Source organism: Pogonomyrmex barbatus, unplaced genomic scaffold (genome assembly GCF_055798465.1).
Source record: "Pogonomyrmex barbatus isolate J1 unplaced genomic scaffold, ASM5579846v1 scaffold2, whole genome shotgun sequence".
NCBI classification, from domain to species: domain Eukaryota; kingdom Metazoa; phylum Arthropoda; class Insecta; order Hymenoptera; family Formicidae; genus Pogonomyrmex; species Pogonomyrmex barbatus.
Window position 1 is genome coordinate 7,111,367 of NW_028297116.1, and position 21,632 is coordinate 7,132,998.

At 44.3% G+C, this 21,632-nt stretch overlaps 1 long non-coding RNA gene across 3 annotated transcripts in view; it reads left to right on the forward strand.

Annotated features, from left to right (window-relative positions):
• The window catches only part of LOC112552669 (uncharacterized), a 206,307-nt gene that overhangs the window by 1,244 nt on the left and 183,431 nt on the right, over positions 1 to 21,632 (forward strand). For all 3 annotated transcript variants that reach the window (XR_016139091.1, XR_016139093.1, XR_016139092.1), the window contains exon 2: positions 8,024 to 8,098. This is a non-coding gene — a long non-coding RNA (uncharacterized LOC112552669). The remainder of the gene's footprint in view (positions 1 to 8,023; positions 8,099 to 21,632) is intronic.

Here is a 21,632-nt window from a genome sequence, read left to right on the forward strand (position 1 = left end):
CAAGTATGCCTGAACTATGCGGTGCCCTATAATTCATCGGTCCCTTTGAAAGTCCTAATGTGTTTCTAAAGATGAAGTTTCTATTCGGCGTATAACGGAACATTCATCTGACATTCTCTTAGAAGTTCATCAATAGTTGTGCTAAACGTTTCGTTGTTGGTTCCCGAATCCATTAAATCTTCGCTACGATAAATTAAAAAAAATGTGTTACAACAGATATAAATTATTTATATGTAAGATGACTTTCTACAATTTTATATTTTTTATAGAAATATTTCTCAAATCCATTGTACGTCTGGGCTAGATCTTACGTTAAACTACAAGTAAAATATGATTGCTGTTATGTTCGAATCTTCGCACAATTTGATACGTCAAAAATGCACGCGATTCTCAACGATGAACTCATTTATGCTGACTAAACCTTAATGCCGACACAGTTGGTGAACGTTAAATACGCCGCGTAGGCATCGCGCAGAGTCGAAAGCAGTACGCGAAGACATGCGATATTGAAGGACCTTGACGGAAAAGGATTCTCTTTGCCTCGCAGATAATCGCGAATATTGAGGATGACGATACGCGTGTGATCAATCGTCGGCCCGTTAAGGATGACGCGGCGTCTAAATTCAACGAAATGCCCGTTGCCACTTGGCGCGTCTTAATCGCGCATGTCGGACGTTGTTGCAAGATCAATCAATTGCGAACGGCGACAATTATTCCTTTCTCCGACTTATAGCGGACCGAAATGAGCGTATCGTATCGTTAAAAATTCATCATTTGATCGGCTCTCCGTTGATGAGAACCGTTAATTTTCATCAAACGCGGCGCTTTAAACGAAGGCCACGCGGGGCGAATTATAAATGTCAATCGATGGCCCAGTCATCTCGCGGCGGCTCCTCTTGACGACAGCGATAAATATGAAAAATCGGCCTACGTCGGAATGCCGAATTAGCGTGGAATTGAAATTTTGCAATATTGAGACGAGCTTCGACGCGCGACAATAAATTCCGTCGGATAATATACGCAAGCGAACACGCGTTCGCGGAGTTTCGCAAGATCGCGGCGCATCGTGATCGTAAACCCCGGTTATTTAAATCTCCGGTCCACTACCGTGCACGCATACCTGGACACGTCCGAAATCGTGTGAGCCGCTCGTGGAGAAGAATATATTTGAAACGCGACGATTTATGCGAGATGCGACATCCGTTGGCGCGTTGGAAATGGAGCCTGGACCATTAATTTCTTCTTCCTTTTTTTTGGTTCGTTACGAATATGTATGCGATGTAACGCGTGGATTTTTTTTTTTGAGAAATTGTTGCGCGACCGTTCCCCTTTATTTTGTCCTGGCTTCTTTATTGGATTCTTGAACGCAAATCAACTGCTTTATAGGCCGGCATAATTAACTTTAAGAAATGTTAAATAATGCTTCGTGTCGTATATTAATTTTATGTCAAGTCTGTTCTATCTTGTAATATTTTTGCATCAGTCTTACTTGTTTATTTCATCTACTTTCCGCTCTCTCGCACATAGATCTGTTTTTTTTTTTGGAAGTCTCGAAGTCCCATCGCTATTTTGTAGGATTTATGGCTCCATGGAGCATACAATTCGCAGCTAATTCGGGGCAAAAGTTTCGACATTTGACAGGCCGTGTTGGACGCATTTAAGAAAAAAAAATTAAAAAAGAGAATTAAGTTTTATGTAATCGTAAGGTTACACGATACAAATAGAGTCGTCTCCGATTGCTTGTAAAAGCGAATATTTCGGCAAAAAAAGGTTCATACAAATTCGTGCTCGTACGGATGCAATCTTTTAAACCATAATCGACAGGCGAAGATATATGCGAAATGCTCGAATGCTCGTTTCTATTTTTTACATTTCTTTTTTGTTCCTTTTTTGCTCAACGAAGGAGGAAGAAGAAAGGTCCGCGATTAGGTAATAGATAATTAATAGAGGTACTGATTTATCCCAATTTTTTACCATGTCCTAGGACACGCTCATAATAATTATAGCCCTATGTCATATATTCTCTCGCACTCTTTCGCTCGAATGTATATGTAATCTCACATCGCGCGTAAGACAGGGTCGCCCGTAAAAATCTGAACGTGCAATTAGGGCCAAGTCGTTAATTTATTTTTCTCTATGTGTGGGCTACGCTTCTGGTCGATCCACGAAATTATTGTCTGATACACGTTACCGAAACGCGAGCGACAGCAATATGGATTATGAGAACAATCTTATGTACAAGCACAAGTTACTGTTTAGTTTTTATATTCGAGGAAGAAAGAAAAAAATTAATTCAACAGTTTATTGGCAATAAATTAATTGCAATTAGTATTATAATAAATAATTTTCAATAAAATTATGACAAACGTCTTTTTTTGTAAGTCTTTGTCAATTTCAAGGTTACATATACATTTTATATGAGTGTAGGCATAAGTTTCAACAAATATAATATTTAAATAAAAAATGTAAAATTTATCACCTGTAAAAATTTTTTTGATATAATGATTAATACACGATTTCATATTATATCTGATATTTTATACATCAACAAATTGCCAACAAGAGGTGGTAAACTTGCACGTCCTGTAGTGAACGATCGGTCGATTCCGAATGTTTCCAGTATGGCGCGGACCTCGGGGTTAAACGTCCGATGTATCTCAAAGCGTCAGGGGGACGAGCCGTCGAAGGCATGTCGTAATAGGTGTATACGACACGCGGCGGGACTGACCGGCCAGTTTCGTGATTTACGCAAAGTAATCCCATTACGGGTCGCGTCGCTCGTTAACGTCATACGCGCGGCTCCGCAGGCCTGGACGCGGCGTCGGAAGACGCGCGAATTACGCCTGTAAGCGAGTAATGAACGTCTCGATAAAATTCTAGCAAAGGGAAAATGTCGCTAGAAAAATGCGGGACTCACACAAACCAAGATTAATTCTTTTAGGTCATTTTATTAAAGAATGCTTTTACAAATATTGAAATGTGCTTTTACCTTTAGTTAAAATATAAAATGCCCAGGTTTTTTAACGGCTTGGTTTATCTAAACTTTTAATTAAATAAATTAAATTAGATAGTTTTATATCAATTTCTATGTAGCCCTTTTGAAATTCTCTAACGCAGAAGGTTCTGAAAATTTAGGCGATGCTTCTCGCGGGGCAATAATGTCGCGATTAGAGGGAGAATAATCGTCGGGGAGGTTAATATCTAGTCAGGTATCCGAGAAAACAAAGTGAAAGGAGCGCCATCCTTCGACGCGGTGCATACACCGTATGCGCCGACATTCATTCTACGATGCGCACAGTTATATGGCCTATGAATCACGAGCGGAGACGCTCACGTTAAGTCGGGAGTTAATTGAAACTTTTATTCGTAATTACGTATTTTTCCCTACCTTTAATACACGTCGCGCCTAACCTGCATATTAATTCACCCTCGAGACACCTGGGAGACACGGAAAGACGCTCCGCCTGACGCGTGCATCGTACTCAGAGATTCGTCCGTGCGGCTTAATTGCTTCTTGTGTCATTGCTAATAACCATCCTCAGGAATGGTACACCACCGCGGATATTTGGCAATGCAGTTTCCGGCCGTTCTTTAACCGTTTCGCAGTAACCGTTTTACGCAGCGCGACGCTCTAGGGTTGAAATATCTGAATGTCTCAGCTGCAAATAATAACAATGGACTAATGAATATGTTTACAAGAAGATTGGCCGTTCCTTCTTACATAAACCTATTTCTGATAAAATATGGTTTGTTGTTTCGAATTAAATGTCCATAACGTAACACGTTTCTTGCAATCTCCGATTTTTTCATCGTTAATAGTCGCGCGTGTGTGACTTAATCTTTAAATCAATTTCACGCATACGCGAGCCATCACGACAGTTGTAATGGACGATAAATTTACGTAGCTAATCGGTATTTGATGTATACAATTATTCTAGTTTTAATAATTATTTTAATTTTATTTTTCTGAGAATATTAATTATTATTCATTTTGTTATGCGACTTGCGTATTATTATTACTTAAGGAGTACATCAAAATGCATTAATTAAATTAAGAAATATTATATTAATTATACCGAATGATGATTACCGATAAATATAACATAATTTGTTATATATTAATTTTTCCTTGTGTCTTCCTCTCGTCTTATTACAACAGGAGGCGACCTAATAGAAAACTCATTTTGCTAACGATGTCACGAATTCCTCGCGAGCAAGAAAATAAATGAGAATGCGTGAAAATATGAAAAGACAGCGTACGGCGTAATATTTCTCGACTTTGACGCCGGTTAACATGTAACCGGATGTCGCACTTTGACCGCTCGTTTAAACGGCCGGGATCGAGCCTTCCCCTTCGTTCGTGTTAAAACGCAGGATTAAGCTAGCAGCACGCGGTCAAGGCTCCCGCGGCCACCCCCGTGAGGTGAAGCCCCAGGTGAGACCCAGGTGAGGTCTTCATCAGTTCGGTGCGACATTGAGGAATATTCCCCTCTGCACTTATCCGCTCGGCCGCCCTGAGGAATCGCCTCATCGGCCGAGGCCTGCATCGCGGAGCCGATGCTAATCACTGCGCGGCGTCCAATGTTATATTATCCCGATGGAAAATAGAGGAATGCTTCATTAGCATACATATACGAACGCCGCGTGGTCGTCATTAGTGCTAAGTGCGATTAATAATTGCCGGCGAGGGGCAAGAATCGACACTTCGTTCTTTGTCATGCCTCGTGAACGCTTCACCGCGTCTAATCGCCTATGATTAGGACGAAGATTCCGAGGCGCGGCTGTCGCTCGCCGAGCATAACTAAATTTAATACGTTTCATAATTACGAGACTCCGCTTATTTCGTATCGGTAGGAAGATTTCGCTGTAATCCTGATATTTCGCCGAATATAAAATCATTAATTCTTAATGTCTTTCGTTTTTACCTATCCTCACTAATATTTCACCCGGCACCCAAAGAGAAACTCGAAAGGCAAAATCATCTCGTATGTCTTTCCTATCTTTATGTCAATCTATCTTTTTAACCTAGTAATCTCAGATCTTTTTTAATACACGTACAGATTATACATCAGATTATTCTGTAAATGCATAAAATGCATAAAATGCATAAAATGCATCGTGTAAAACGCATCCGCTATGAAAAAAAGCACAAGGTAAAGAGAAGCAATTTTTCCATCAGTGAAACGAGACGTGCGCATCGATAAATCGCGAGGAACGAGATAAACGCTTTGCGCGGTTACGTTAACCGAGGTAACGCACATGCGAGTTGTGGAAACTTCAACGCGTGACGTGACAGACATCGATTGTCGAGTCGAACGAAGGCGAGACGCTGGTCGTCGCGGCGGTCGTCAGAAAATTAAATGTAGACGCTAAACTTGAACGCCACGCTACATGCCAGACGACGGCACACCGAATTATTACGAACCTCCTCGATACATCTTGCCCACGAGATAGCTGCGTGGTTTCTCAATTACTTCTTACGTAAGTGTTAATTGCGACACGCGCTTGCGCTCGCGCGCCCGCGCGAGATCATTCTTATAATGCACACTTGCGCCTATGACCAGCCCCACGTGCATATGCCTGCATGCGAAATGATTCGATACACGCTGAAAAATCTTTTCCTTCTCGGCGCATCGCGTCGAATTCTACGGGGAATCGCCGAGATGCCATAATTAAGATTATACCGGAACGCACCGGACAATCACCGGTCCTTTTAATAAACATCGTCTGCGATCGTACGCGCGATATCGATGGAAGATCGAGTGCCGACTCGACCGAAAGTCGATGGTTTCTAGTATCTGAGAGAGGAAAGGCGAATTCTCTCTCGGAGAGATGACCGTGGACGATCTCTGTGCAGCGTTCCGCCGCGACTCCGCTGGATCTACGCGCTCGTCGTCATATCTTCCTCTTCGTATCTGTTCGCTGGACATCACGCGACGCGATATGTATAATATGACCGTTTCGCAGAGAAGGTCCATTTACCAAACCGTTACGCGATAGGCGCGGCGGAGGCTCCATAATCGTGCACCTTGCATCTTTGCGCCTTTCTCCGCCGTGCGCGCGCGAAATGGCGTTTTAATTATTACTCGACGCATTAACCCCCGCGAACCCGTGGGCACGCACCTGCATAGAAACGCGTGTCCCTTCGCGTGGGTGTGCGCGAATCTCCATGGAGGATCGCTTCTCTCGCGCGAAGATCTTCGAGCGTCGATTATTTTTATTCCCAGTCCGCGAATCCATTGGCGGATTGTGCTTATCGCACCGCGGAAAGCCGTAGGAAAGTGTGAGAAACGGTTTCCTGCGCTGGGAGAAGCAGCAACTTTACGATGGCTCGATGAGATTACGCGAGTGACGCGAAAATCGTCAATATATCGTAAAAAAATCGTCGGTAATCTAGTCGCAGGGAGATCTCGCGAGGATATAAAATCTTTTTTATTGGTATTTCTATTACATAGAAACGGTCGATTTGAGTATATTTTTCTCAGTTTTATTACCGGGATTATTTGAGGAAACGCATTAAGGAAACGCGGTCCTCCTTGTAATTTATGAAAATCCTAGAAAAATGAACTTCAATGAAATATTGCGACATTGCGTCTCTACTTCTTGTCTCTCGCGCTAAGCCGATGCTTATGAAACAGTTTTGCATAAATTTGAATTGACAATAAACGACATTATCGGCACAAGAACCTGGTGGTATTCCATCAATTTTCATACTTCATCTTGCCTTGAAGTAAGATTTGCAAAATAGCTTGCGGGCAAAGAGAAGGAGAGGTAGTCCGGTTTCTCGCTGACAATTACACGATCATTGAATCCACTAACTGTCGCCTGTGTTAAGCAGGTCGCCAATAAACGCCCACGTGGTTGCGAATACGTGTCGCTGCTCGCGCGGACACGTTAGCAGTTTCCTCCGAGAAAACCTCTTATTCTTATAAAGTAATAATTTGGGAATATTCTCGCAATGTTCTTGCAAAGTCCGCATCGGCAGTAGCAATTTTAGTAATTTCTAAAGTGGACAAAGAACTCTTCACAAGAGACAATTCATATTCTCTTTTTAATTCTTAAACAAGAGCTAATGCGACATATCTATAATATTTATTATTCGTAAAGAAGTCATTTATTAGCTAATATAAAAGAGAGAAGACACAGGATAGAAAAAATATTTTATGACAAAATATATTTCTCTTTTATTCATTGTATTACATAGAAAGTAATTAGATTAATTCACAAAATTCGGATTATTGGACCAACTTATTGCTGGATACGTTGCTGGATTATTGCCAAATTATCGTGAGAAAAACAAATACACCTTGAAACATCAGATAAAATACAAGACTGATTAAAAACGACGCTTAAATATTTTCTCCTTGGACGTTTTTCGATTTGCGAGATGTTGGCAGTGTACATCGCAAGTTTCGTCAAGAGTTTAATTGTTCTTTAATAATTCCTCGTTAAGAGGTTTCCGACGTCAAACACGGTGGTCCTCGAAACGCAAATGCAAATGAGGCACGTCGTTCTATATTGCGTTCGCCACAGTGGGTCGCATTAATCATATACAGCCGAGACCCACAAGCTGACTCGGACTTTGTTGGTCCATGCGACTCACTTGGCCTGTCTTCCCATTGCGAGTGATCAACAAAAGCGGACGACGTGATATGACCGCTCTTATCGAGATCGCATGCAAGACTGATATCTCCCTGATAAAATTTAAAATACATTTGTATTATACTGTTACACCGTCGCAGATATAAGCATTATAAAAAAAATTAAACTTAAACTTATCGTCTGAAGCGTTTATTAACGAATATTAGGTTCGAATTGTTAAATATACAATATTTTGATCATGTGATACAGTATCGAACGTTATATTAGGCAACATTTTAATTTTTATATCTCCGATTTTATATATCCGCATTATCTTCCTAACATGTCAGATTACGCTTCAAGCTACTAGAATAACGTATGCGCATAAGTGTGATTGTATATCTAACGCTTAAGCGTTAATACGTTATGATTAACGTTTCAGGTTCGCCATTGGGATGAGCGCTGGGTCGATGGATCGATTAAGGTGTCGGATTCTCCACTCCAATCGAAGCTGTGGGTAAGTAGACTTTAAACGCGTCTTTTCGTATATTGAAGTTACTGGCACGATCGGCTCTCGCATACACGTATATACATCGCCAGTGCCGAGGCCAGGTTGTACTTACGTGTCCCTATTCGGCGCCACTTAAGTGCCGACAGGCTCGTCTGTAACTTGTAACCACTCATCGGCCGATCGGCCCTCGCTCTGTTTTCTTCTTGCCCCCCGTCCCCGAGTTCTCGACGGAGCGGCTGAACGTATCGAGAGCAAACGGCTCTTCCGGTAGTCTTATATGGCGTGGAGTTAAGTGAGCGGCGAACGGGGTTGGGCATAACTCCGCCAAATAACCTTTTGCCGAGCGATGGAAATCAGGAGAGAAGAAAATGATGCTTTAACGAAGCAATAACGTACATAAAGAAATGGTTATAGACTCGTAAGTGATTACTTACTGCTAAATGAAAGCTTCCTCGCTTAATAGCTTCCGCTCGCGAGCTTCCGCGCGCAGGACACCTGATTGAAAAATTAGCAAAAACTAAATCGTCGCGATTTCAATTGGAAAAGAAAAAAATTTGGGAAATCGTATAAAAGTCGGTCGCAGAAGTGTCGATTTAAAAATTTAAATTAAAAAAAAAAAAAGAAACACTAATAAGTACTTCTGCCGATCGGAAATTTTCTTTGCGACGGATAAACTTCTGTCGTGACTTGAACAAGTTTAGCAAACGTTGCTTTACGCAAAGCATCATTGTATTTCGCAAATGTGTTGCTCGAGACAGACTCTTCATTCGTCTCCGGCTATTACCTTCGTGCCTTTTCTATGAAACAAAGCGTTTCCTTCCTGCCGAGCAGTCACATAATCGGCGGGTGCCCGCGCGAGCTCGTTTCTCCGTGCGTTTCGCCGCGAACGATTATTCCAAAAAAGTCTCTTCCGATTACGCGCACTTAATAGGCTGGGACTCGCACGGTAATTGCAAGGTTAACTGATTTTTAATGATGGGTCCGCCGATTGCTACCGCGATCTCACGCGCCTCTTCTTTACGTTCTCTACTTCCTTCTCTTTTTCTCCTTCTCCCAATCTCCTCTACGCCCAATCTCCTCGTCTGTCGTTTCATTCTCTTCTCTTGTTTCTTTATTCTCTACGTATTATTATTATTCAATCTCGTTTGCGTAATCCGTTTGTGTATCTTTTTATAGCAATAATAATTGCAATAATTGTTTGATAAGATGGACAAGCTTTGTGAAAGTTCATGAACAAAGAATAAATTTTACCAGAATTAAAACTAATTTTCCATTAATTTATTATAATTATTAAATAGTTGTTATTTAATAACTATTGTTATTATTTGTACATCTTTATTGTTACTTTTTTTTTGAAAAAAATCTGAGAATGTCATATTTTCTTTCGTAATTTATTTTGAATTTAATATTTCTATTTCTTCTAGAACAATGCAAATTATAGTATTGTCTCGTGCCATTTATTAATTTTCCTTATTGGCTTTTTGTTACTGAAGTCATAAAAAAGTTGGTAGAAAAAGTAAGACGATTCTATTAGCGCTAAAGTACCGGTAAAATACCGCTCTATATATCCGTAACGCGCGGCTGCACGTAATGATTCCTTGTTGCGGCCCCGGCAATGAATGCCGCGTAGCATACGTATACCGTCTTGCGTAATCGCTTATCGCAACACGGATACTACTCAAGCCTAGTCTGTGAATTCTCAAAATAGAATGCAGTCCCCGCGTTGACCGTAACATGTAACGTTTATCGCGCGAAGCGATCGTGCGAATGGGTTTCCCCAAATCGACGGACCCAGTCCTCGCATGGGGCTGTGGCCTTGAAGAAATTAGGATAAATGAGAGCTGAGAATGGCGCGTTATTCTGTCGTATTCTGTAGACGAAACAAGACCGCAGAAGTAGATTCGGGACCTTGAATTTTAGTCAAGTCTCGCGAATTAACCGCTTCGCGAATCCGCGTGCCGGCGCTGAAGTTGACCCGTTGGTCAAAGTGTCAGGGCTAATCATCTACGGACAATAGTTTTACGCACGAGCGAAATCAAGGTTGCGCAATGCAATCGCCATTACGTAGCGTCTGCGTGCCAAGTATATGTATCGGCTCGTTTAATTGGCGTGGATGTTCCTAAGAGTCGGCCTCGTAACTTGCTCATATTTTCGACTTGCTCATATTTCCGTAAGACACGAATCGCGTTGAAGATTACGGGATATCGGCAAAGAATTGGTTAATCGTGGAACACGGAATTTACGGCCTTAGGGAAGGTCTGAGTCTCAGTCTGGATCTACATATGCGATTTGCGATTTTTCAGCAAGGGCAATGACGCGAGGCGCGAAGTCACTCGGTCCGGAACCGAATATCCAGGAACGGTCAACAATGTAACGGAAATCGCTCCTAATACGTTAACACCCATGCACGTTATTATCGTGATGTACCTCATTGGCTTTGGCAACCCGTGTCTGCCCTTCGGCCGAATGGTCCATTCAGTGACTCCGGACTCCGAAATCCGGTCGCTGCTGAAACGAGCCATTGTGTCGTCGCGAGACATCCGCGCAGCATCCTCACACAAAAGAAGTCGCTTGTTGCTACCGCGTGTTGCTACCGTGTGAAGGTAGCAGGGCACAATAATCGTTGCAATGTTGCAGCAGCGGCCGGAGGACGATGGCCCCGTCCGTAACCATCTAGCGTATGTAAAGCAGAGAGAAAGGATGAAAAATAAAGAGAGCAACGGGCTAAACGCGGCGCGGCCTCTCGTCTCGTCGCTTCGACGAGACGCCCTCGACGCCGACGAGCCCTCAGCTCGTCCCATGCTTTTGCGACGCTTTGTCAATGCGACTAATAATAGTACGTCATTAAGCTTTTTCATTCAGGTGGTGTCTCGTGTCTTTCACAAAGTGGATAAATGGATGCTATTTAGGCTGCAAAATATTTTGGAGCAGTACTTTCTTTTGGTAAAGATCCAAATGTCCCTGTTTACTTTCTCGGTTCCTCTGATTTGCAGCTTGTTTGATTTAAAAGGCCTCGCACATCAAAACGCAATTTTGTGAAGATTAATAGATTAATAAATAGCGAAACGAAAGAATTTTTCGATTCGATTTGAGTTTTTTCGTTAAGTAATCCGCAAAGCTATAAGAGAAAGTATACGCGAGTAAGCCAGGTAAGTGAGTTCTATTCATTATACCATAAAATGAGAATATTTTAGATGATGTTATATTGTACTCAGTAAAGTAACGATAATGATTCAATTGAAATGTTGAAAGTCCCATTATAGAAATCGTGAAGGCTGGAAATAAAATACATCACTGCAAAGGCTCATTTATGTTGATGTTGCATGAGCAGTATTATTAATATTAATATAACATCAATGTTTAAATTAGTGTTTCTTCCGCAAAATAATTGCAACGTGCGAGGCAACGTACTGACTTTGCACGACGAAATGCTAGAGTCGTCACTTTGACGCGCGAGAGATGAAACGAGGTGGATGCTAAAGATGATAAAGACGTCGCCCAGAGCATCCCGCGCCCTTCTCATAAGGGATCTCTGAAACAGGGTTGGAGTAGAGAGCCTGCGGATCTCTAAGCGACTTAAGCGGCTAGTCCGCTCCGCATCCTCGCGTGCTCGCACCAGCTCTATTCTCGACGTGGACGTTAGTCACAGGATTAGAAGGGTGCCAGTTCGCGCGCCTCGAAATTCGTTAACTCGTAGATGTATTCACGAGCCGGGCAACGCGGGGAGGAGGGGAGGAGGGAAGAAAAAAAAAAAGGTTAAGGGCAAGCGGGAAGAAAGAATGATCGCACGGAGCGTGCACGACCTTCCTCTTCGAAGCGGAGAGGAAGAAGAAGAGGAGAGATACGACTCGTATGCCGCATTCCGACCGATCGAAAGGAAGGCGCGGAGAGAAATATTTAGGGCTCGCCGGTATAATTACGACGTAGCGAGATATATTTTATTGCCGACCCCTCCCCCCCCTCCCTCCCCCTCCCCTTCCTCGCGAGTACCGTACGAGTCGTTTTGGGTTCTTGTTTTTTGTGAATGCGAGCGGATTCAAAACCACGTACTCGGATTTGAACCAGGTCCTCTTTCTACTTTTGTAGATTAAAGATTAAAAAATGTTTATTTACTTATCTATCTAGTATTATTTCCCTATCCGTTTTAGTAGCTAAAATATAAAATCTTATAATTAAATTTATATGTAATTATGAAACGAAAAAAATTGACGACAATACAAAAGAACTATTTTTCTTTGCCATACTTATTGCTTATTTGTCGTTTATCTGTCTCTGTCTATTGTGAGCAAGTGAGCAATATTATCCTGAATTTATTCGATTTATTTTTGTTTTTATTAAACTTGGTCCAGATGTAAACCGCGCATAATGTATATAGATATCTCAGGTTATAAAAGATCTCGGTCTCAGATTAATTCGCGATACGTATGCGTACAACTTGCAGATAGTATCAGAAATGGATTCTTTCCACACGGATTAAAAGCTTAAATATCTAGATCTCTAGTGAAAGAGCTAGGAAACTAGTTTCACCCGTTTTGTCCCTCATCGTCCTTCATCGTCCAACCTTCTTTACGTCGAGAGACGTATGTGCTTTGGTCCACGGTGCTCGGTTTCGACCGCAAAACTCGTCTCCGGCTTTCCTGCGCTAATCGACTTACGTAGCGGGTAAGTATATCCCGTGAGTGATATCATCGTATTAACCCCAGGTCCGAGTCGGTTGCGCGCATAAATAGAATCGTCTTTGCGCCGCAATGTGATCTCGTGGCAAAGGGGTTAATGTAGATGCGTGTGTGTGCGCACGAGAGGAGGGTCAAGTTCTCCTCTCCTCTCTCATGCGTTAACATTGATACTTTACGCGAATCCGCTGCTCATTCATTCATGTATACGAATAAGAGGGTTGACGGTGTCACAGTGATCCGCTTACATATTAATATGGAGTAGAATCTGAATGCGCAAAAGAACCGAGAGAAAGAAAAGACAGTTAAAATCACGGTATAATTTTTCCAAATAGATCTTTCGCATTGTGGATCTTCTAAGGCCGCAAGGTCAATCATTTGCATAAGTTCCTATCGAGGGGGAGGGGGGGAGGAGGGATTTGACATTCACTTTTAACACGATTTCACTCAGAAACGCGATGTAACGCTATAGAAACGTACGCGTCTTTTCTTCCTACGTCGTCTCGGAGATTAACAATCTCCTTATCGCATTCTAAATCTAGCACTCGCGTAATATTTTATCCTTGCGCATCTGCAGCAATCTGCACTGCCGGATGAAGCTCGTCTCGATTATGATCGTGCCACCCGACTGCCTTGGAGCGGTTCTAAAAAAAATATGGCGCGTCAGTTTAATCCGCCTTGCCATTTGTACTCACGATAAGTGTGCTCGTGTGCGACTCTACTTCGCGTTTAATTAATCGCGACTTGGTCGGCCACGTTCCAAGAACGGCGCCGACCGAGTCGAATCCACATTTCGAGCGGAGAAAGTGTCGCAAAAAAATCAAAGTGCATCGCCAGGAAATGCAGGGAAACAACAATCGTATGATCGCGTAGAAACTCCATTGTAGAAAAAAAAAAAAAAAGAACCGGACAATTATCCGTTAGAAAGGCAATAGTCCGTGACGGAAATAGTAACCGCTCATTAGGCGCTTTCGTTAGCGCTCGGTTGGACCATTTTGCCATTTTACGCACGTAGTCGTGAAACATTTTCACCTATTTTACTTCTATCGCGTGCATTCTCGAGGCCGGCCTTTTACATAATCCTCCCACGCGACGGAGTAATTGGCGCGGCGCGATAAACGCGTTCCGGTTCGGCGGAATTATCCGAAGAAGAGACGCGTCTAAGGATCTTATTTACCGGCTTTGTGTGCGTATATATGTATATATATATATGTATATATATATATATATATCGGTCGGCGCGTTGGTGATTCATAGATTTCACACGCGCGGCTTTTCTGGCGCCCGACCCACGCCGCGGCGTATCGCGGCTACAGCCGTATGTGCACCACGCAAAGTGTAAAATTGCACGAGGAGGAAATAGTGTAGCAATCGTTCCGCACACCTTGTCGAGCATTATCTTATGCCTACGCGTCCTTCGTAAAATTACTCGTACTTGTACGTAGAATCGCGTATTCGACTAAGCGCGGCTAATAGAATCGCAATTATGAGGAACGAGAACGGCACCGAGCACTTCATTAGACCGAATACCGCGAGATTGGTTGACGTCGTAAATTACGCGATTACATTCTGATACTTGAAAATGGCATTGGCACGACACCATGCAAATACGATTTAAAAAGAAAGTAAAAGATCTCCGTTGGAATAACAATCGACCAGTTCTAAAAGCGCCGGCGCTGTATGCAAGCGAATGCAATTACACGATAGCTTTGGAGGTAATGCACCGAGACTATTTCGGTCGAGGGAATTAATGACGAAATAGCCGAGACGAAATCAACGTAAGACTCGAGTGATTGCAACGCGGTGTGTCCGTTCGAAATGCGATCGATACGCTTCATGGTAAGGTCAAGCGTGACCCGATAGCGCTACGAGATGTTCGCGTCGGTTAGGAGCGCAGCGTTAAAGACGTCGATGTTGAAGCCCGGCAAGTCGACCCCGGCGGCGGAGGATCTCAAGACAATGGGCGGCCCGATTGCGCAAGATCTGCTTCCGCTCCCGAGACCCAGTGTGTTTTCCGTGCGCGAGCCACGGAGCCAATGTCGCAATCCTGGCAAAGGCAGGATGTCGACGAGGCTGCTTAGTGCACGGTTCTCTGCCCATGCCGATCCTGATTCCGTTTGGACATCCTCCCGCGTACCTCGCCCCCCCTCGCGCCTCCCTGCTCCACGTTTCGTCTCCCTTTCCACGTCATCCGCCGTCTTGTTCTCGATCGGTCCCTACTCCGCGGCAGGTGCCGCGCGCGATCGTGATCGCAAGAAAGTTCCGGCGAAGGACATGCTCGATGTAATTGCGATTAGACAAAGCGAAATCCGGCTGCGAGTAGTCGTACAGCGTTACTGCATGTGGATTAAGCGATATTTTCGAGATGCGCTTCTTATTATTCCGCTTTGTTCGAGGATGTAATTAAGTTAATTAGAAATACTTATTTTTTTTAATAGAATATTACTCGTATCTTCCTTTAATATTTTTCTTACACTTTGCTCTTAAAAATATCCGAGATAATAATTGAGTCCGTCTTAAAAAATTGTTTAGGATCCTATATAAGCGAGAGCAATTACCAGATTCTGCGATCTAGATAATTCTACTTTATTATTATAATATTAATGTTTTTTTTTTGCCATTATCATTCTCAATGCTCAAACTTTGCATACAATTAATTGCAATTTTATCTAGATCGCGATCTTCTTCGACAGGATAAATCCGAGCTCTTTCTAAATGTGATCTGCCCGTTTGCCGGAAGTGTTGCGCACATTGGGCCGGGAGAGGGGGGGCCAAGAGGCTGCGTTTCCGGCGACGGAATCGACAAGGACGAGCCGGGACCTCGCGCCAGATGCATCCTTCGCTGCACAAGCTGGCGGTTTCTTCTCTTGCGCGCGCTGCGATCGCTGGAAACGGAACTTCGCGGCTCGCGGCACACGAATACCCCGTGCGACTTGTCACGACGATGCGCTCTTAACAATATGGTTAGGCTGTACGTTTTTCGTAACGTACGGAAAGGGGGACGCCGGAGATAGATGGCTCGAGAGCCTGATGGCCGGGGAACTCAATTATCTATTCAATTAGTGGGATACGCGATTACCCATTTCAAATGCCGATGCCGCGATTTTGACGGCGCGATAAGTAAAAGAGCGAAAATAAAATAAATGCGATACGTACTATTAACGAATGGGAAAACAAAGTGTTCGCGCGTAATGACAATTGCGCAATCTGATCGCACGAGCCGAAGAATGCCGTATCTCCATGCGATATATCTCGTAAATTATATTCACGTGTAATTTATTATGGCTATACTCGTGAGACTCGGTATACGAACGAATGTGCTGTTTCTCGAGCTGCTCCTTCTGGGTTCTTGTACAATCGTACGACTCCGCAGGATCGTAGGCGCGATTTACTTTCACCGAACGCATCGTGATGACGTCTCTCCCGAGGGACATTATGCCCTCTTAATTTCCGACAGAGCGCTCGGGCCTTGTGCACTCGTTCGTCCGCGGACCATAGCGTTTTTCGTATTCATGTATGCGGCCACGCCCCGGTAGTGCGGTATGGACCGTGCTTCTTGCCCCAGTGTCTGGTCTACTTCATTAGCGCGGGTAGGTATACGCGCTTAACGCGACTTTACATACAACCGGGAGAGACACCGAAAGCTGGTCGAGCACGACTTTTGTCATATTGGGATTTTGAATAAAAAAAAAAAAAAAAAAAAAAAAATCATCTGCCTTTACGTTGCAAGATCAATATGTATTTAAAAGAAATTTATTTTATTAGTAGCATTTTATTAAAATTTCATTTAAAATTACAATTTTATAAAATTTTATAAAATTTTTATTTTACTGCAGTGATTGGCAAATTATAATATGCATTTTTTAACTATATAAGTAACGTAATAGAAACAGATAAGGAATTATTTTTGGGCAATTAATTCTTTTTCAGAAATATAATTGAGTTACCAGTAAGAAAGGTAAGAAAGATAAGAAATCGCTGAACAATGAAAAACATTCGCAAATAGATTTTTATTCTATGGCCGATGTTTTTATTGATGGAAAGATGATGAAAAATAGTAGTACGAAAATATTACAAAATCGCGCGAGCTTCGTAGAATCTACGACGTCCACTTTTTAATTTTTTTTTTTTTTTTTTTACCGCATTTACGCAAACACACTCGACAGATGTTCGCACTTTAATCGCGGTGAAACGCGATTTTGCAAACGACCTCCGTACTGCCGATGCTTCTAATTTGCCAGCTAACAAGGGTACCCGCGTGTACTTAGCCGCGACCTGTCGTAAAGCTTTCACGGTATGATTTACGCACCGCATCGCGCGCCATCGCCCGTCTCAAAGAAACGTCTGATTTTATACTTTTTCCTCTCGAGTGCGATCCCGCGTATTACCTGGTAATGGACATATGGCAATTATTCAAGGCAGTTGCAAGGCATTACGGCATTCGCGCAACGATAGTTCTTACCTGACAAGAGAAGAGAGACTCCTAATATTCATCAATTCCAACGGACGCAATTTGGCGGATAGCCAAGCGTGACGGTTGTGTCACTGATAAAGATATCGGACTTCGGTCTCACATTTTTTTTTTTTTTTTATAAGGAAAGTACGTCACAACGAAAGCCTAAATAACTTATCTAATGATCTTTAAATGACGATAGCATGCTCACGTATGCGTGTGCGTAATTATGTCACATGAGAAAATATCAATATCATTATAGAAATATGAAATACTAGCTGATCTTTGATATAGCTTGCTTCACTCAATTTATTTTGTAATTTTTACATGATTTTACATTTCGATTTATGGCACGCATGAAAAGGAATGTTTTAGATAGTTCAACATGTTTACCATGTGTTCTATTTCAGCGCGAGAGCGCATACTCAGCTATGTGACACGTACGGTCGCGATAGGGGACCGTAGAATAAATGGATCGAGCTCTGGGATCGATCTGTGATATCCTTGCATCCTCCCGCGGGATCGGATGCGAGGAGAGGATCGCAGGAGGTCGGATCGGGACGCGCACGGCATGCCGTGCATGCCGTACATCGTGTCGACCCGAAGATTAATGGTGCTTTAATAACGTTAATTGAAGCCCTTAGAAGAATCGATACGACGCCGATCGGACCGGTATCGTTTCGAGATACCGATCGATCTTATGATAAATAGTCAGCGGCACTGCGGGCGACCGTTCCAACGCCTTCTTCGCCCTCGCCTTTTCTTTTATTCTTCCTATAAGGATCTCCACTTTTTTTTTTCTTCTACCTCTCTATCTCACTCTCCCCTGCCCGCGCGTTGTCCTCCTGCCACAGGAACTATCTGCGGAGCAATGCGATATCGCTTAGTAATAGTCGGATGTATGTGAATAAACATGTCTCGAGCGAGCTCATCTATTTCCTTTCTAATCGATATGATTTATCGCAGTGAGTATACTTCGACATTATGATACTACAAAAGTATAATAGATGACAATTTCGGTCATTGATTTTTTTTATTTCTCGATGATATTTACGTGCTGTTAAGACTATATCAGTGTAAAATATTAAAAATGGAGTATTATAATAATAGATATGTGTTACAAACAATTTTGTTAAAATTGATTGTTAAAATGTAACATTTTTGAAAGCTTAATCACAACATGCCTTTTTGTAATTTATCTTCTTCATCTTTTTCGGAAAGAACTTTCAGAACTAAAATAGAATAATGACTCTTTTTGAACAAGGAAAACGGAAAAACATTTGTTACTTTCGTTCGCAGAAGTCGGAAGACAAAACAAGGTAATTATTTCAATAGATAATCTTTTCGAATGGTATATATAACAGTGATCCCTCCGATTTAAAGTAAGAACGCTGCTCGTCGCTTTGGTTAACAAATGGCAGAAATCAGAGAAAGGTAGAAGGGAACCTTTGAGAAAGCTTGTAGCCATCTTTTTTTTACCACGAGATTAGGCAAATCTAAATCGCAGCGGTAGGTTTGCGAGACATTTGAAGGTGCATGCTTATTTAAAATAATAGAATTAGATGGTAGCGCGATTTCGATTGGCCAAGCCAAGCCGGCGCGAGCGACCATGACCCGGAGATAATAAAACGGGCAACAATAGACAATGGCGGTCCCATGCTCTACATACGCAAAGCGCGGTAGGCACGCGCGAGCGGCGGCGCGTAGGTAAGCGTAAGCAACGCACACACGAACGGCCGCGTTAGCGCGCACGAGTGCGTCCGCGCTCGAGCGCGTACGTACGTGCATGCGTGGCCGCGTGCGTGCGTGCGTGCGCGAGTGCGTGTGGCGCTCACGCGACGCTCGCCGTCTCGCTCGCGCGCCCGGCAACATTTCACTCTCGTCGGCCGGCAAAAGTGTTGTCGCTAATTGTCATGGCGCAATTGCGCATTGTCCGCGGATTAATCGTCATGAGAAACGTCAGAGCGTGCACTGCCATTGTTACACGACAGCAGCCGCTCAGGCAGGCGACCCGGTCGCGCGAGCCTCGTTGCAAGTGTTACGCGGCCTTTTACAATAATTCGGGACGCGCGAAAGTAACAGAAACGGGGGGAGGGGAGAGAGAGAGAGAGAGAGAGAACATATTAGACGTTAGGATGGACGGATAGGCGGGTAGGTGTCAAATAAGTAGGTGGATGAACGAATGAATAGATAACTCTCTACGCGCACGTGGGCAGGCACTCCTCCCAACGTATCTTCGTCTTCGTCTTGTCGTCATCGTCGTTTCATATAGGCGAGCAGGCGCGCACGTGTGCCGCCTAGAAATCAATTCTTACTGGAGCGCGATTAGGGAAACGACTCTCAGTCGCGCGACCCGCTCGCGGGATAACGATCGCTTCCGGTGAGGAAAGAGTTATCGTTGCGCGGCCGTTAGACGAGTCTCGCGTACGTAATCGGCGTGGGAGATGGACGTGGTATGCTGTGTGACTCAATCGGATTATTTCTATAAGAAATATACGTCGCGTGATTATAGAACAAACGTAATTACTTGTCGGATCCGTCATCGAAACCCGATCTGCACCCCGATCCGGTCGCGCGATCATCGATTTTCGGACAGTCGGCTTCGAAAGAAGCACCGGGCCTCGTGCCACCCACGCGAGATGCTTTTCACGCCTCTGACGCGACTAGTTTCCTTTGGCGGGGCACCGCGTCCCGACTGTTGGCCCTTCGGATATCTCCGACATGACAGATAACACAATGGCTCTAATACGCCGCATCGTGAAAAGGGTAAAGAGGTGCCCACGACGATGGCGCCGATGAATGGTGGCTACGAGCGATACAGAGACCCTCTCCCTATCTTATCGGATCTCCCGCGCGAGTTGCGGCACAGCCAGGCAATGCCCCGGACAGTGGTTCCCATTGTTCCACACATACTCCCCCGCCGCACATCGCCCCGCAATCTTGTGGCAATTCTCCTCTCTCTTTCCTTCTCTCTCCGTTTGCCGACCTACGGCTCGACATCGATCGGTCGGATCTGAATCGCTCGATTGCGCTAGATAGGTACGCCAGTGTAGGCGATCGCTTGTAGAGCGCGATTAGATTATCGTGCCGGAGCGGAGATCAGTCACTTTTTTCTTACCTTGGAAAGAATTTCAGGCATTCGATAGAAACGTGAAGCTTTGAGTTGTTTAATTAAAGAGTAGGATGAAAAGCAATACGATATTACACGAAGAAAATAGCTAGGTAGGTTGTTAATTTACATCTCATCGTGATTTCTATCGAGAGGATTAGTAGTATTCTATCATGTTCTATCATGTTAATAGATCGATCGTATTGCAATAAACGATGCGGCCTACGCTCGTCGAAAAGTCGAGCATTGCCTCGCGGCGCGGATCGATCGAGAGGGAAAAAAATCCGGTCGTCGGCACCCACGCTCATTTAAAGCTTGTAGGGATCCTCGTTTTCCGTCGGAGGCTTCTCCGGTCGAGTATCGCTCTTAGCGTGGACTGAAATGCGCTTTCTACGAGCACTGGGATTCACACTCGTATACGTTCGCTACTCAAGACGATTCTCCCGCCGCCGCTCCCTCCCGCTGGAGGTATCTCCGGTTGATATCGAATGCGAGCGCAACGCCTTCGATCACATGAGTGCATATAATGTAACGCCTCCTCGTTCGTGCATCATCAGTGCTGAATGACTTAATAAAAGAATCTCGATTACGCCAGACGAGATTCCATCCGCCGCGGGCGAACAAAGGGGCGACGGACGGGCCTCCCACCGGCCGGCCGCGTTCATTTAGCCGGCACCGCGCGAGACTGCCGCGAGAAAAGGCCTTTCCTGGACGACTAACTGCCACGGATTTATGTGGGTTAGGGCGTCGACTCTCCGCGTGCACGAGCATGCAAAGAAAATCTCACTCGCTTGCGCGGGGCACCAGGTGACTCATACGCATCTACCCACCTAATCCGGCGTTCGCCATTCGCCCGTCCGCTTGGACGGAAGGAGCGAGCGAGTGAGCGAGCACGGGAAGGACGGGCCGATGTGCGAGATGGTAGAACACGAGGAAGAAGAGACCCGTGCACAATGAACGGGCGAGAGCGACAAGTTGGAGTCGGACGCGAAACACAATGCGGGCGTGGGTCCTCGCGTCAGGCGACGCGACGGCCGACGAGGCGAATCCGATCCTTCTTCTCCGCGTTGGGCAGGTACTCTCCTCTCCTCTCCTCTCCTCTCTCCGCCGATTTCACTCTCGGCGAGCTCCTCCACTACCTCCTCCGACGAGCGCGATGCGCTCTGTCTTGTGAGATCTACACTTTTCCTTTCGTTCCGGACGTGTCGTAGCGGCGGCGAACGGGGATACCGGCTTGTGCAAGTGTTTTGACCTACCTGTGCCCCGCGGAGACGCGCATCGCGCCCTCGTTACCTCGCGCGCGGA